This window comes from Sminthopsis crassicaudata, chromosome 4 (assembly GCF_048593235.1).
Source record: "Sminthopsis crassicaudata isolate SCR6 chromosome 4, ASM4859323v1, whole genome shotgun sequence".
Taxonomy (NCBI): Eukaryota; Metazoa; Chordata; class Mammalia; order Dasyuromorphia; family Dasyuridae; genus Sminthopsis; species Sminthopsis crassicaudata.
In genome coordinates, this window is record NC_133620.1 from 201,062,764 (window position 1) to 201,078,827 (window position 16,064).

Sequence of the window (16,064 nt, forward strand, 5' to 3'; positions counted from 1 at the left end):
AGAATCACAAATTCAGAGCTGGAAGAGACCTCAAGGATCACCTAGGTACCTTATTTATAGATAAGAAATTCAAGGCTCAGGAAAATCAATTTGTCAATAATTGACAAAAATTTGGTATGTTGTAAGTTGCTATGCAAAGTACTAGATATTCAAGAAAAATAAAAAAATAGCCTCAGCTACAGAGTATTCAACACATATCAGGATAAAAAGATGTGAAATGATTAGTTCATGCTGACATTGTAAGTAACTAGCAACTTTGGGATTTAAACCTGGGTTTTCTGACTCCAAATTCTTTCTACTGTACAATGTACTTTCTTATTTCAAATATCAGAAGAAAATAATTTTAAAATGTCATTAGAAGGATTAGCATGGTAGCCAAGGCACTGGTATCTAAAAGGCAATGAAATTCATGCAATATACATCTTCCATTTTTCATCTCTGTGGTTTGCATAGCTGGTGATGACATAGCTTCCTTACGCTCTGCTGGGCCTGAGGTAGGAGTAAAAAGTAACTGGTAATGGCATTTAAAAACCCTGACAAATTATTATGGTCTTTCAGCAAGCAGATGAACTGTTAGGCTTTTTGGATCTTATCTGTGGCATAGATGTTATGGACAAAGAATAAAGTAAAGCCACAAAAATCCATGCAAGTGGCAATGATTATTATAATGATTATAAGAAGAAAAAAGGGGGAGGGAAAGACAATCTTTCTTGCAGTGGTTTGGAGGAAGGCTGTGATCTGTTGGCCCCTGAGGCGTAGAAGACTGCAAAGTGATTAGAACAGAAATTCCCACTTCTAGCTACATTACTTGGAGAGGTGAGGAAATCTCAATATAACACCTGACAGAAAAGACTTCAAACTCAGTACCAAATTCTCACTGAGTTGAGGATTTTCAAGGACTCATGAGGATAATGCTTGCACTTTCTGGGAAAATGCAGAAATCAAGGCCAAAGATTATGAAGGCACTTCGGCTTCTGAATTTAAGCTAAATTTAAAACACTAGCTCAGTGACAGCATGGTGTAGTGAAGAGGACCTGGAGTCAAAAGATGTAAATTCCTTTGGCCTCTTTTGGCCTCAATTTATTCATGTGAAAAATGGGGAGGGGTTGGACTGTGGACACTAAAGTCATTTTTTAAGGTTTTAATCTTTAATTCTATGACTAGCTAGTACAGTATTTGTTGAACATAGCCTTCAATCAATAAATAAACCAGGATCAATAAGTAAATAATATCTTATTATGCCCTAGGCATGTGTTAAGTGCAGGGGACACAAGAAAAGGAGAAAAAACATAAAACAAAATACAAATACAGTCTCTGATTTCAAGGAGGTCATAGTTTAATGGAGGATACAATATGCAAACTGTATAAAAAACAAGACATCTTCAATGTAAATGGGAGGGAAGCATTCATTTTTAAAATTGTCTAGCTAATGATATCTAGATTTCACATTGTCATGAGGCAGAGATATGTCCTGTTGAAAATTAGATCTCCCCCAGTGCTTAGACATCTACCCATTAAGCCACTTAAACAATCGCTTAGTGAATTTTGCATCTTTTTCACCATCTAATGGTACTCATTTAGCAAACTTCTGATAAATGTGTTTTGAATTCTTGAACTGAATTGCCTTGCTGAATTTTATCTTTCAGTAGTCATTCCATGGAATTTGTTTAATTGAAATTGGTATCTCTAAAGCATAATACTAGCCAAATCAAATTCCTCTTCTGCTTTGTGAAAATTGTTTATGGAAAATCATATCTGCCTAATATTCTGTTCACAAAACATTAGATTTTTGTCATAATCCAAATTAAAATTGTTATAAAAATGTGACTAGTATCTGGGTAAAATCTCCAAGCAATTAAAAATTACAACAGTGGCTGAGCAGGCTAAGAACACTAAGGCTGTACCTTCTCCTTCTTCCCCCTAAAGTAGGTGCTTTTTATTTAAGGTCTCTTCAATCTGGATGGCAATTTCTTTTCAGAATCTAGGACTACCTACTAAAGAAAAGAGAAAGGAACCACTAGATGTTGCTCTAAGACAACTTCAGGAGGAAAAAAAAAAAGAAGAAGCAAATAGCATCTTGTCCTCAAGGTTTCCATCAATCATTATAATTTCCCTAAAAAATGCAAAGATTAAATCAGAGGCTTAGAAAATAAACTCTAAATAGTATCATGATCTGCTATTAAAATTTGCAGAGTATATACATATATATGGGTAAATTTTAACTGTCTTATTAGTAAGAATATATATGTATATATTTAAAAACCTATGTGTCAGTGACTATGTTTACATAATACCCAAAAGACAAATTTAAGAATGAAAAAAATTCAATCAATGTATTTTGTCTACATAATACCAAACAATGTGTTGTCCTTTCTCCTTGTTTCTCCCTGCCCTTTTTAACTCTCAATATGCTGAAGTGACTAGTTGCTTTGGCTCCATGGAGATTTCAACTTTTTTTTAAAAAAAGCAAATGCTAGATAAACACTGTTTCATGAAAGGACTTCTATGTGAGGGGTTCTGGATATAGAACAATGCAAAATGCATTATCTCTATGTTTGGTTTTAATTTTACTTTTCCTAGTGAGCTAACATTCCCATACTAAACAGCCAGCAGTCACATGGAATGAGTTTGTTTGGCTCATTGATGCTTCTCACTCCAAAGACTTTTACGTGCTGCAGCTTGGCAAATTCAGACTGATCACTGCCAGAGAAGAAATCAGGGCTAGAATATTAGAAAAGGTACAGTCTGAAAAATGAGGCAAACTGTCAGAACTCTACAGGAAAGGAGAAAGTATTAGTTCCTGCTAAAGAGTGTCTTGTTTTCACAGTGCTTTCTCATCTGCATTGGGTGGATGGGGAGATAGAAATTCTACTCCAATAAACATTACATGGATGTGGTATTACACAGTACCTGTATTACAGCATTCTGGGCACAACGCCTTCACATTTCCTTATCTTTTAATTAATTTCAGGGTATAAAATGAGGATTAAGCTACAGTGAATCATAATTTTCCATCCATTCCATTTCCTGCCAAAGACAAGACAGGCTGTTTTCCAAAAGAGATAGAAGGATCCCTCCTCCCCCATTCTCCACACCTCTCTTCCCTCACAGTCTCCCCCCACTCCCTTTCCCTTTTTAAAAGTCCATTGCTGACTTCTTAGTCTTTGGCTAAGATCAAGTGCTGTATCAGTACATCGGATGTGTCCTCTGTGGGAGACTTAATCCTGTTCTGCCAGGGGAAAAAGCTCTGTGATCTAATGGGTTTTTATATCTCTGATGACTATGATGTATCATCTGCTAATAAATATGACTTAACATTTTTACTGCTTCTTTTATGCCAAAGGATACTAAAACATAGTTTGCAATTTTAAAAAATCTGAGCTACAAACTATCTGCATATATCTTTGTAAACCATGTGTACAGTGCTCTGAATGAAATACAGGAGACAGAGGAGAGACAGACAGACAGATGGAAAGATACAAAGAGAGACAAAGAGCAAGTCAGAGAAAGAAAGACAGAGAGACAGAGACAGAATGTAAGAGACAGGGAGAGAGACAGAGAGAGCAAGACAGAGAAAGAAAAACAGAGAGCCAGAGACAGACAGAGAGAAGAAGAGAAGAAGGGAAGGAGGGAGGGAGAACAGACAGACACAGAGACAGAGAGACAGAGATAGAAACAGACAGACACACACACAGAATTAGAGAGAAACACATGCACACAGACATAGAGGCAGAAAGAGACAGTGACAGTCAGAGAGAGAGACTGCCAGAGAAAGAGACAGAGGCATAGAGACACAGAGAGAGGTTTATCAATAGAAACACTGAGAGAGACACAAGCCAGGGACACAGAGACAAGAAAGTCAGAGACTGACAGTATTTATCAGTTGCAGAAAGAAATAGTCTAGAAGAAACATTTTCAAGATAATACTGTGAAGCTGTATTTTAGTTGTTGGAAAAAAATTGTAGGAAGACATATCTCATTACTGATGAATGATTTCCAGTAACCAGGGAATCTTTGGGTAGTAACAGTTCAATTATTCACCATTATTGGAGAAGAAGATTTTCTAGTGGAGTTAATTTCCAGATAACTGAAACCCCTCTGTTGGTAGGGGTTTTATTTAATGAATCATGGTCTTATCAAAGGGGTAGGTGGTCTTGTCAGACTGAATTTATTTCAATCATTTCAGGAGGGACTCTCCTATTGACATGTGCTTTATTGCATGTGCTATATAAATTCTGTTTTGCTTTCTAAGAAGGCTTTTTGTTTTTGTTTACTGATTGGTTCTTGGCCATGTTCTAAATTGGTTGATATTTTCTAGATAAAAGAACTACAAATACATAAAATATTACTATAAATTTATTGTGTATATTTTTTGGTCCTGAAATTAGAGTTCAGAAATATCATATTCAACTTTGCCCCCAAAACCTCATTAGACCTGAGAGAGGCTTGAACTAAAAGATACTTTATATTTGATCTAAAAAGGATGTCCTTGAAGCCAGTAGGGGACATTGAATGAAGCAATGACATGTCAGAATGCTGGATTTGGAAGAAAAGTTGGCATGGCAGAAAAATGCCAAACCCTGGTACTGAAGTCCAGAGTAACAACCCAAACTAAAAAGCAACAAGGCTGAGAGAAATGATTTTGGAAGTACAAACCTAGATCATATCTTTTGTTTGTTGTGAATCATATGGATTGTGCAGCTTCAAATAGAAAGGTTGACCTAGATTTGGGTCACTCAACTTCACATCTTTTAATAGATCAGGCAGTGGTGGAATTTATCATTGGAAATTAAAGTATGACTATAATTTTTGGGTGGCAATGCTCTTGATAATGGGGAAAAGGAAAACTACCCACATATTAAAGCTGAGTTCTTGTTCATTTTTGAATATTACAGGTAAGCAAAATCCTATAGCCTAGTGTTTTATATATATATATATATATATATATATATATATATATATATATATATATATATGACAGTGAAAAAGATAGTTGCTTACCTTTTGATGTGTTTTGGCAACTGAGAGTCATTCTTCGCTGAGAGGAAATAGTGTTAATAGACATATTTAAGAAAGAAATAGATGAGGAATTTAAAAAGTTTTCAAAAAATCCAGGGCATTCTTTTCCACATAAAATGGCAGGTATAATGGGCTTGCTTGTACAACCTTTCAGATAGACAGCCTGGGATTTGGGTGTGGAAAAGAGCTTCAATTGCCTGATGCTAGATCAATTAATAACTGTGGATAGCTCAGATTTGTAAATAGCACCAGATCTTCTGTTTTTGGTGCAGTGGACTCGGGTACTTCAGGCCACAATGATAATAGGCTCAGATTGAGGGTTTTATTTAGATATGCTTTAGAAAATCTGCATCTAGATTGGGACCAAGAGGAGAACTCCATCTTTCAGACTGTGGCCATAGCAGGGTTGCAAGGGCTATAATTTTGATTCAATGGCTCCAGTTACCTGACCTGGTAGTGTAATCAAGACATCTCTTGCCTTGTATCATCTCTGGATTGGTCTCATCAGATCTCTCACATAATCTTCTCCTCAGTATACAAGAGAGATTTGTCTTAGAGACAGGTAGACCTGAGTTCAACTCTAGATTCAGATACAAGCTATATGATCCTGAGCAAGTCATTCAATTTTGCTCAAAAAGAGGAATAATAATAGTATCTGCCTCCCAGAGTTGTTGCAAGGATCAAATGAGATAAAATTTGGAAAATGCTTTGCAAACATTAAAATGATGTATAAATTCAAATTATTGCTATTGTTAAGATTCTGCTAAAGCAAATGAATCCCAATATCAAGGTCACTTAGAGTAAAGTAGTAAGACCTATGTTCAGTTGGAATAGACCTGATTTATATTCTTATCTGTATCTATATCCTATACACTTCCACAAAGATGGTTGTCAGATAGACATTGTTTATATTTATGAGGGTAAGGAATCTATTCTGGTGGAGAAGACCTTTCAAATCTCTTTCCCATAATGGAGAAACCATGGGAAGAAAAGAAAAAATTCTAAACATTGAGAGCACAGTAACTTTGACCGGATCAAAAATTGTGAATAGGAGGAAGAAGCTAACAATAGCACAACCCAACCTTTGAGCAGGGGTCTAGGGAAAAAATCCTTGGGAAGAAGGGGAAAAGAGTGAGATTGCCACATGGGCCTTAGGTTATACAGAATAGCCACACTTGGAGAAGATGTGTTCTTCTTCACATCTTGACCAATAGTAGCTTAATGTGATCAGCAAGGATGGACCTTTGGCCGACTGGATCTTAAGCAATGGCATTGACCATCCACATGGTACTCTCAGGAACAGGAAAGGACCATGCCTGCTTTTGTGAGTGTTAGAGGATTCCCTACATCCATAGAGGTATGAGAAAAATGGGGACACTGTTCTTACCCCTTCTTGGGATTTGGTGAGGACCACATTTAGAAAGATTGATTCTATATTCTATTGGTGTAATAAGGAAGAGAATAGGTGCTAAAAACATGGCTGTCTTTTGTATAGAATACAACATATGAGTTTCATTGTATTTAAAGTTGATATTTAAGGACCTCAGCAATCTGACTCTCATTTTTCTATGCAACATCATTTCATATTACTCTCTTTCATATATTTTAGATATCTCAGCAGAACAATCCCAATATTTAGAATGCTCCACAAAATATCATTGACAATATCATTGAACTGGAAAGGATGTTAGGATGGATCTAGTCGAACCCTTTCATTTTACAGAAAAGGAAATGGAGGCCTAGAGAAGATAAATTAGTTGACTAGAATTACACATTAATAAATAGCAGAATCAGGATTTGAAGCTAGATCTTAAGAATGCAAGTCTAAGATTCTTCTCCCTATACCATATTGTATCCTCACTTCTACCAATCAATCCCTCTAACTCTTTAGATTTCAGTTGAGGTGGCCCTTTCTCCATTAACCCTTCCCTGATCTCCGCAGATAAATATATTCTTTACCTTCTCAAATTCTTCTAGAACACTGTTAATGGCTCTCTTTTTCCTTCATAAATGCTGCCATGCTTTAATTATTCATATATATATATATATATATATATATATATATAAAACCCCTTCAGTGGAAGAAAAGTACCTTGACAGCAAGAATTGTTTTAGTTTTCATTTCTGTGTATTCAGAAGTCTGCATAGTACTTTGCACATAGTAGGTGATTAAAATTGTTTGATTAATTATATTGATTTGCATAGATGGGAGAGTGTGCTATTATTAAAGGTATTATTACCTATTTAGAAATGAAAGAACAAATGTTAATTGTTCCATCTTTATCTCCTTTGAGAGATCAAGCTAGCAAAATTATCATCTTCCTGTTAATATGTTACAGCTGAGAAACACAAAGGAATATTATCAAAGTTGAACAGACTTGAGGAAGCACAGAACTCTTTTGTTCATTTGTGTTAGGGTTATGTTTTTCTTTGCTGTTGATTTTTTAGCCTTATCTATTTCTAGTTCTATTTAAACACAGATTCAGAGCCAGAAGAGAAAGTTAACACTAATTCATTCACTTTCCTTATTTCATAGATGAGGAAACCAAGCTTGGTGACTAGCCAAAGGTCATATAGGCAATAATGCGCAAAACTGGAATTTGAATTCAGGTCATCTGATTTTTCAAATACCATGTATTTTTCCTGGTCACACACACATATATGTATATATATATATATATATATAATTTTCCTTAATTTGAGTCTTGAATAATGTGTGTCTTTAAGTCTTTTACTTCTGTCTGTCCTTTTAGTTAAGGGAGCAAGGACTACTCATCCCTTTTGAGATTGCCAGAGGATGTTTAAGTGGATGGACCCATATTTGGAAAAATATGCTTGAAAATAAGTTTCACCTAATTGTGAGTAATGTGAAACCATTCTTAGTGTTGGCCTTCACTTAAGACAAACAGAACAAACAAAATTCTACAAAGTATGAACTAGCTTTGCTTCTTTTTTTTGCCTTCTAACTGAGCAAAGCCAGTTCTCAAAGCCCAACTGTCTCACAAATGCCTTCTAATGGGCTTTTGCTTATTGTGCTTGTCAAAACAGCAGATAACTCGACATTTGCATTGCTAATGGGCTGCTTTCAAAGCAGGTGTACTTTTCAGTTAGTTTTAGATTACCACATATTGCTCTTTTGTATTTGAGCAGGGCTAATGAGCCCATCTGTAGATAGGTACATCTCTTCTATGAATAGACCAGTGTCCTCCAGTGGATCATAACAAGTTTGGGATTTAGTAAGGTTAGTCTTGTGCCAGAGGTGTGGTGGGGGTAAAACAGGTTGTAGATTGGTATGACAGGCTAGAAGGTGTTGGGATTTTTATTCATTTTAAGATCATATATGAATCATTCTATTTGCTAATGAATAATAATGATAATAATAGCTAGCATGTATACATATAATGCATATATAGCATATGCATACATACATACATATATATATATATATATATATATATATATATATATATATATATATATATATATATATATATATATATATATATATATACAGAGAGAGAGAGAGAGAGAGAGAGAGAGAGAGAGAGAGAGAGAGAGAGAGAGAGAGAGAGAGAGAAAGAGAATTTATATGATACTTTAAGGTTGGTAAAGTGCTTTACAAAAATCTTATCATAATGATCTTCACAAACTCTGTTTGTGATGTTGTAATTGTCTCCATTTTATAAATGAAGAAACTGAGCCTAAAAGAGATGAAGATACTTGATCAGGGTCACACAATAACTGAATGTGGATGTGAACCTATCTTGCTGACATCAGATACACTAATTTTTCTATTTACTGGGACACCTAACTGTTTTTAATACATGATATTATCAACCATTGTGGGGGGGGTTAAGGGTGCAAGAGTTCTGTCTTAATATATCTTCCCTAGTATCCAAAACAATACTTTACACAAAACAGATGCTTAATAAATCTTGTAGGTTTAATAAAAAAAACCTTTTTCAGAGAAAAGGAAGAATGTGTGCTTGCTTATTTTCATTAAAACACTTGAATTTTGATGCTATCTCTAAGGATTCCAGTTGTACAGTACCTTGCATTTTCACTGAAGTTCATGAGCCATCCTGTAAGATGAGCAGGTGTGGGTGGGTTGCAATCTGTGCTGTTGGATAGTGTGTCCACATCAATGAGTTCATGGATCTGTCAAAGCAGTAAAGCATGAAAGATCTAAAATCCTTTCCTTTTTTAGTATAGAATGAAAACTAAAATGTGAATATGAAGACTGGGTTCTATTGGGGAGAAACTTGGAAATCTTTCACGGTTGATGGGATCTATTAGACTTGTCTTTTTCCAGAGGGAGGAGAGGGAATTCACTGAGTGATGAATTCATGGATGCAATAATAGAATAAGAATATTAGAAACATCATTGACCAGTTTATTATTAATTGATAAATTAAAAGATTCCTCAAGCCTCTTTTTATGTATTTGTAAAGCACTCTATTTCCCTTTGTTTTCCTGATTAAAAAACAAAAACAAAAACAAAAACAAATTAGTCCTGATCTTTTCAGGTCATTCAGATTTAGTCTGAAGTTTTGGTCAGTGTCAGGGCTGATTCATATGCTATTTCCTCTCTTAGGTATATAATTGGGCTTCTTTAACTTAAGGCATGTAAACTTATTTTAAAATATTTTGATAACTTTATTTCAGATGATTTTTCTTTGCAACCCTATATATTTTATTTTATACATTAAAAACAGAGATCTGTTGGTTTCACCAATTAAGAGGGGCTTTGACAGACAAAAATATTAATAACACCTGGTAGATAACAAATACTGAGCCACAGGGTAGCGGTGAAGCAGATTGGGCATATGTTTCCCCAGTATCCTTTGTTCACCAAGTTGGTTGACTAGATTGGAATAATTATGTTAGTGTTTCTTTTTTCATGAAATCTTAGACTAAATTAACAAAACTTCTCTGAGTTCAGTTATATTGTTTATAAAGTGAGGTTGAACTAGAAGATCTCGAAGAGTCATATGAGGTCTACTGTAATACCTCCCATGCTGATGGATTTATGTATACCTGTTTCAAGCATACTTCTCCAAAGCTCTGGCCCTCTACAGTCTATAATTCTTTGATTCAATATATTCAATGTCTTCCCCACCTAAAACATTCATTGAAATCCACTGCAAACCTGGCCTTGGTAGGGCCATCGATTATCCATGGTAAAGTTGATTTCTGATTTATGAATAGATTAACTATCAAATGATTATTGACTTCTTAGGGTTGACAAAGTTAGCTATTGATAACACCTGGAGAAGACTCCTTTCCCTCCCTTGGTTGCCATTACTGCAGGTGATACTTTCTGTTTTAGAATATGCTTTTTATATTTGTTCTCCACCTCAATGAAGGGCACACTGCAAGGATATTTTAGTAAACTTTACTATACATTCAGCAGATACCACATGGCTAAAAAGCACCAATGAGTCCATTGCTTCAGAGAAAACACCTGAATCTAAGCAGGTGGGGATATCTACATGAGAATGTAGGGAAAAGTATTTCATAAGCATTTACTCTGTCTCAGGTACTGTGCTGGGCAATGGAATGATTTTTTTTTACTGAATCTATGATTCAGTAAATGGAAACTCCTTTCACCAATGCAATTTGGCACCAACCTTAGAATTTAGAATTGCTTGAGGTGTAAAGGCCAGAGATGGGACTTTTATCCAGGTTCTTGATTCTGAGGTCAGATCTTTATTCATTATAGGGAAGATGCATGGCAGGTGGATGGAGTCTAAGGCCTGGAGTCAGAAAGACCGAGTTCAGCCTCAAACACATACTAGCTGTGTGATCCTAGGCAAAGCACTTCATTTCTATGCCTTAGTTTTCTTAGCTTTAAAATGGGAATAATAACACCTATTTCATAGAATTGTTGTGAGGATCAAATGAGATATGTGTAAAGCACTCAGCACAGTACCTGGTACATAGCCCAGTCTTAATAAATGCTTGTTTCCTTCCTTCCTATATCACATTGATCATATGCTATTTGAGTAATCATGGGCAACTTAATTAAATTCTCTGCGTCTCAGTTTCTTCAATTGAAAAATGAGGGGAGGAGGCAGACTAGATGCCCATGGAGTTCCTTCTAGCCTAGAGCTTGTATCTATGATCTTATAATGGGAATTTTGAGGTACCTCCTGAAGCCAAAAATTCTATTAATCTACTTGAAATTCATCATCTAGCACTTTAAAAGCCAATTGCTTCTTGTTCTATCCTTAGAAAGACATGGACAACAGCCAGCCTCCTTTTTTTCAAGAGCAATCCTTCATACACCTAAAGACTGTTTGTGGGAGAGCCTGTGGGCTTCTCTCCTCTCAGATGAATAATAACCAGTCTTAGTGGGGTTTTCTCAGGGGCCTCATTTTCCAGTTCTTTAATCATTCTCATTGCTCTCCACTGAAACCTCTCAAAGTACCCCAAGTCCCTCATCAATTGTAGACCTAGGTACTACACTCAGTAATCCCTCATTTTATGAGTCTAGTAAGGGGGAGATGTTCGAATTGACTTTTACCTCATGATTCCTGAATACTAAATTCATGTAATGGTTTTCTGGATCAGACTTAACTTCTTTTAACAACTATACTTTATTGTCAACTTGGGTTCTACTTAGAAACCTCATATACCTTTCAGGCTTTTTTCTTTCCATTGCCTTCTGTGAACAAAAACACATTTAGAGGACTTGTATGATTTCATGGTGGTTTTATGGATAAAATTATGAGAGCATGGGTAATGTCATGTTAGGAAATGGGTCATAAAAACCATAAAGAATGAAACACATACACAGACACACATCTAAGAATTCACATCTCAATCAGTGTGGAGGAAGGGTTGAATTTTGCAATTACTTGAACTTTGTTCAATATTTTAATTTCTATTTTAATCAGTGCATACTATTTATGTTCCAAGTATAGAGTCATGGAAGTACAGTTACTTATTTAAGACTTCTATAACCTCTGGGATATAAGGGAAAATGAAATATTCCCAAATATTTTTTAAAGAAAAGGAAAAAAAAGGAAGCTAAACCTCAACAGAGTGGGGGAAGTATCTCTGAGAGGAAATAATACTTGTGAGGAGGTTGGGAAGGGGAGGTAAGGGACAACAACATAAATGGAGATGAAACATCAATAACAGCCACAAATTTGGATCTCTTCTTGTAGAAGCAGGAAAGTATGCCCTGAGGGGAGGAAAAATGCTGCTTGTTTCTCAAGAAATGATCAAATTGAGCCATAAAAGTAATTGGTTGTATTATCACACACGAAGGTTCAGGGGAAAAGAAAAGAGTAGTTGTGATTGGTATTACCCTGCTCAGAGTTTTTGCAAGTTTGGGGAACATAATAGATCCTTAATAAATGTTTGTTGATTGATTCATTCCTAAGACAAGTATTCAAAACATAACTGAAATACCCAAGATTTGTTAAACTAAATGAATAATATATATATATATATATATATATATATATATATAACATTTTGCACATCTATATGGAAAAATTCAGAAAAAGTCACAGTGAATCACATGTCTAGTCTAGTTTAGCATAAATAAATTGATAGGGAGATCTGTGGATATTGAAAATCAGCATACTAGGAGCAAGCAGCTTATGAACTCTTTTGGTGGCTGGGAGTAGACAATATATCATAGAAAGAAGAGGTCCCAGAATTATATTTAGGTAACACAATACTCATATACAGAAACTAAGATGGGGAGTTTTGCAAACTAAGAGTTTTGTTACCCATTCCTTGTTTTGAGTTACATGCTCAGGGTAGATTGTAAAGAGGATCTATGAATAAAGGTAGCATTCCTACATTTTTTCATAGGGAAGCCTTTTCTGGAATCTATCCTATAGAGGAATAAACAGGGAAAGAATCTCAGAAAGACAGGAATTCAAGACCAAAGAGATTCCTACAATTCTGCCACTTAACCAAGAGAGCTTTCCAGTTGGTTCACAGACCATTTAGTTTCCATTCTCTTGTGCAGAGTCAAATTTGTATCAGGATGCTGAAGAGCTTAGAGTGTGGCAGTAATCAGATTTTGCCCTGGATCAGACCTTTTGGGGAGCACTGAAAGCTTATAATTCCCAGCCTATCCCCCAGAACTTGAAATAATATAATACTCAATACCCCAAGAAAGAAGCACCACTATCAAGTCAGATCTTCCCTCCTGAAGTGATGCAGAATTCAGCCCTAGCAGCAAGCCTGAAGAATGAAAAAAAAGAACCCCCTTTAAAAGCCTATTATTGTAGCAAGGAAGCTCAAAACACAACCCAAAAGATGAATATAGTCATCTGTAACATTGCCTCATAAAAGAACAAAGCTTAGAAAAAACTAATCTAAAAAATTTTTGTAGAGATAGAATACAAGTTTTTAAAAATCTAAAAAATGTTTTTATAAATGAATATGAGCATTTGAGGGAAAAGTTGGGAAAGAAGTGAGTGCTATGGAAGAACAATTTAGAAAAAATAATTAACTGCTTGTCACAAGAGGTACATAACCTTACCCAAGCAACAAACTTCCTGAAAAATAAAATGGTTCATAACTCCATGAGGTAACAAGAAATTTTAAATAAAATTAAAAGACTGAAACAATGTAAAAATTGTTAAAAATCCAGTTGAGCTGGAAAACATTGTAGAGAAAAAAATTAACAATTATTATATGATTTGAATATAGGATCAAGAAATGAGTCTAGATTTTCATATTTCAAGAAATTTAAAAACTGCCCTGAATTCTTAGAACAAGCCAGCAAAATAGTCACTTTCTTTCTTTCTTTCTTTCTTTTTAATTAAAGCTTTTTATTTACAAAACATGCATGGGTAATTTTCAATAATGACCTTCCCAAAACTTTTTATTCCAAATTTTCCCCTCTTCTTCCTCACCCTCTCTCCTAGCTGGCAGGTAGACCAAAACATGTTAAATGTGTTAAAATATATGTTAAATCCAATATATGTATACATATATATACAGTTATTATGCTGCACAAGAAAAATCAGATCAAGAAGGAAGAAAAAAACTGAGAAAGAAAACAAAATTCAAGCAAATAACAGAGTGAGAATGCTACGTTGCGGTCTACACTCAGTTCCCATAGTCCTCCCTCTGTGTGTTCATAACTGAACAATTGGAACTGGTTTGAATCTACTCATTGTTGAAGAGAGCCATGTCCATCCAAATTGATTGTTGTATAGACTTCTTGTTGCCATGTATAATGGTCTCCTGGTCCTGCTAATTTCACTCAGCATCAGTTCATTTAAGTCTCTCCAGGTCTTTCTGAAGTCATCCTGTTGGTCATTTCTTACAGAACAGTAATTTTCCAAAACATTCATATGCCACAGTTTATTCAGCCATTCTCCAATTGATGGGCATCTATTCAGTTTCCAGTGTCAGTTTGCCACTACAAAGAGGGCTACCACAAACATTTTTGCACATGTGGGTCTCTTTACCTCCTTTAAGATTTCTTTCCAGTAGTAGCACTGATGGATCAAAGGGTTTGCACAATTTGATAACATTTTGAACATAGTTCCAAATTGCTTTCTAGAATGGTTGGATCTGTTCATAGCTCCACCAACAATGCATCAATGTCCCAGTTTTCCCACATCCCCTCCAACATTGGGATTTTCTATCATTTTAGCCAATCTCTCAGGTGTGTAGTGGTATCTCAAATCTGTCTTAATTTGCATTTCTCTAATCTACAGTGATTTGGAACACCTTTTCATGTGTCTACAAATAGTTTCAATTTCTTCATCTAAAAATTGTCTGTTCATTTCCTTTGACTATTTATAAATTGGAGAATGGCTTGAACTATTGTAATTTTGAGTCAATTCTCTATATATTTAAAAAATTAGGCCTTTATCAGAACCTTTGAATGTAAAAATGTTGAGTTTATTGCTTTCCTTCTAATTTTGTCTGCATTAGTTTTTGAAGAAAAACTTTTTAACTTAATATGATCAAAATTATATATTTTGTGATTAATAATGATCTCTAGTTCTTCTTTGGTTACAAATTTCTTCCTCTTCCACAAGGCTGAGAGGTAAACTATCCTATGTTTTTATAATTTATTTATAATATTATTCTTTATGTCTAGATCAAGAACCCATTTCAACTTTATCTCAACATATGGTGTTAAGGGTGGGTCAATACCTAATTTCTGCCATACTAGTTTCCAATTTTCTCAGCAGTTTTTGTCAAATAATGAATTCTTATTCCAAAAGCTGAGGTCTTTGGGTTTGTCAAACACTAGATTGCTATAGCCATTGACTAAAATAGTCATTATCTAAAAGAAACTTCAAAATGAAAACTACAAATTTCAGTTTTCTCAAGGTATCTCTCTAGAATTTTTCTATAACATTTCCTATATTTATGTAGAGAAATAGTGCAAAATTTTATCTAGATACTCTGAATTTTGGAGTGTTAATTTTGTGGTTTCTTTCAAGCAGTAACTGGTGAATCTCTCTTTCTCTCACTTTTATTCTTGCTCTCCCTCTTGCTCAGTGAGACTCTCTCTCTCTCTCTCTCTCTCTCTCTCTCTCTCTCTCTCTCTCTCTCTCTCTCTCTCTCTCTCTCTCTCTCTCTCTCTCTCTCACACACACACACATATACACACATACTTTCTCTTTTCTTTCTCATTTCCCCCCTCTCTCTGTTCCTCCATATCTCTCTGTGTCTTTTTTTCTCTCTCTCTTTCTGTATGTGTCTCTCTGTTCTCTCTTTGTGTGTATCTTTTTTCTCTCTGTCTTTCTCCATCACTCTCTCTGCCTCTTCATTTCTGTCTTTATGTCTCTCTTTTGCTATCTATGTAGACAGATATATGTGTATGTATATATATATATATACATATATATGTATCTGTGCATATACATATATATGTATATATATATGTATACCCACATACACATGCAGATATTTGGTATTTGAATTCTTCCTGGCTTTCAAAAAGAATTCCAGTACCAAGGAGCCACAGTCAGAGTCACATACTACTTAGCAGTCATCACTATAAAAGAGCTCAACACTTGGAATACAATATTTCATAAGTCAAAGAGGCT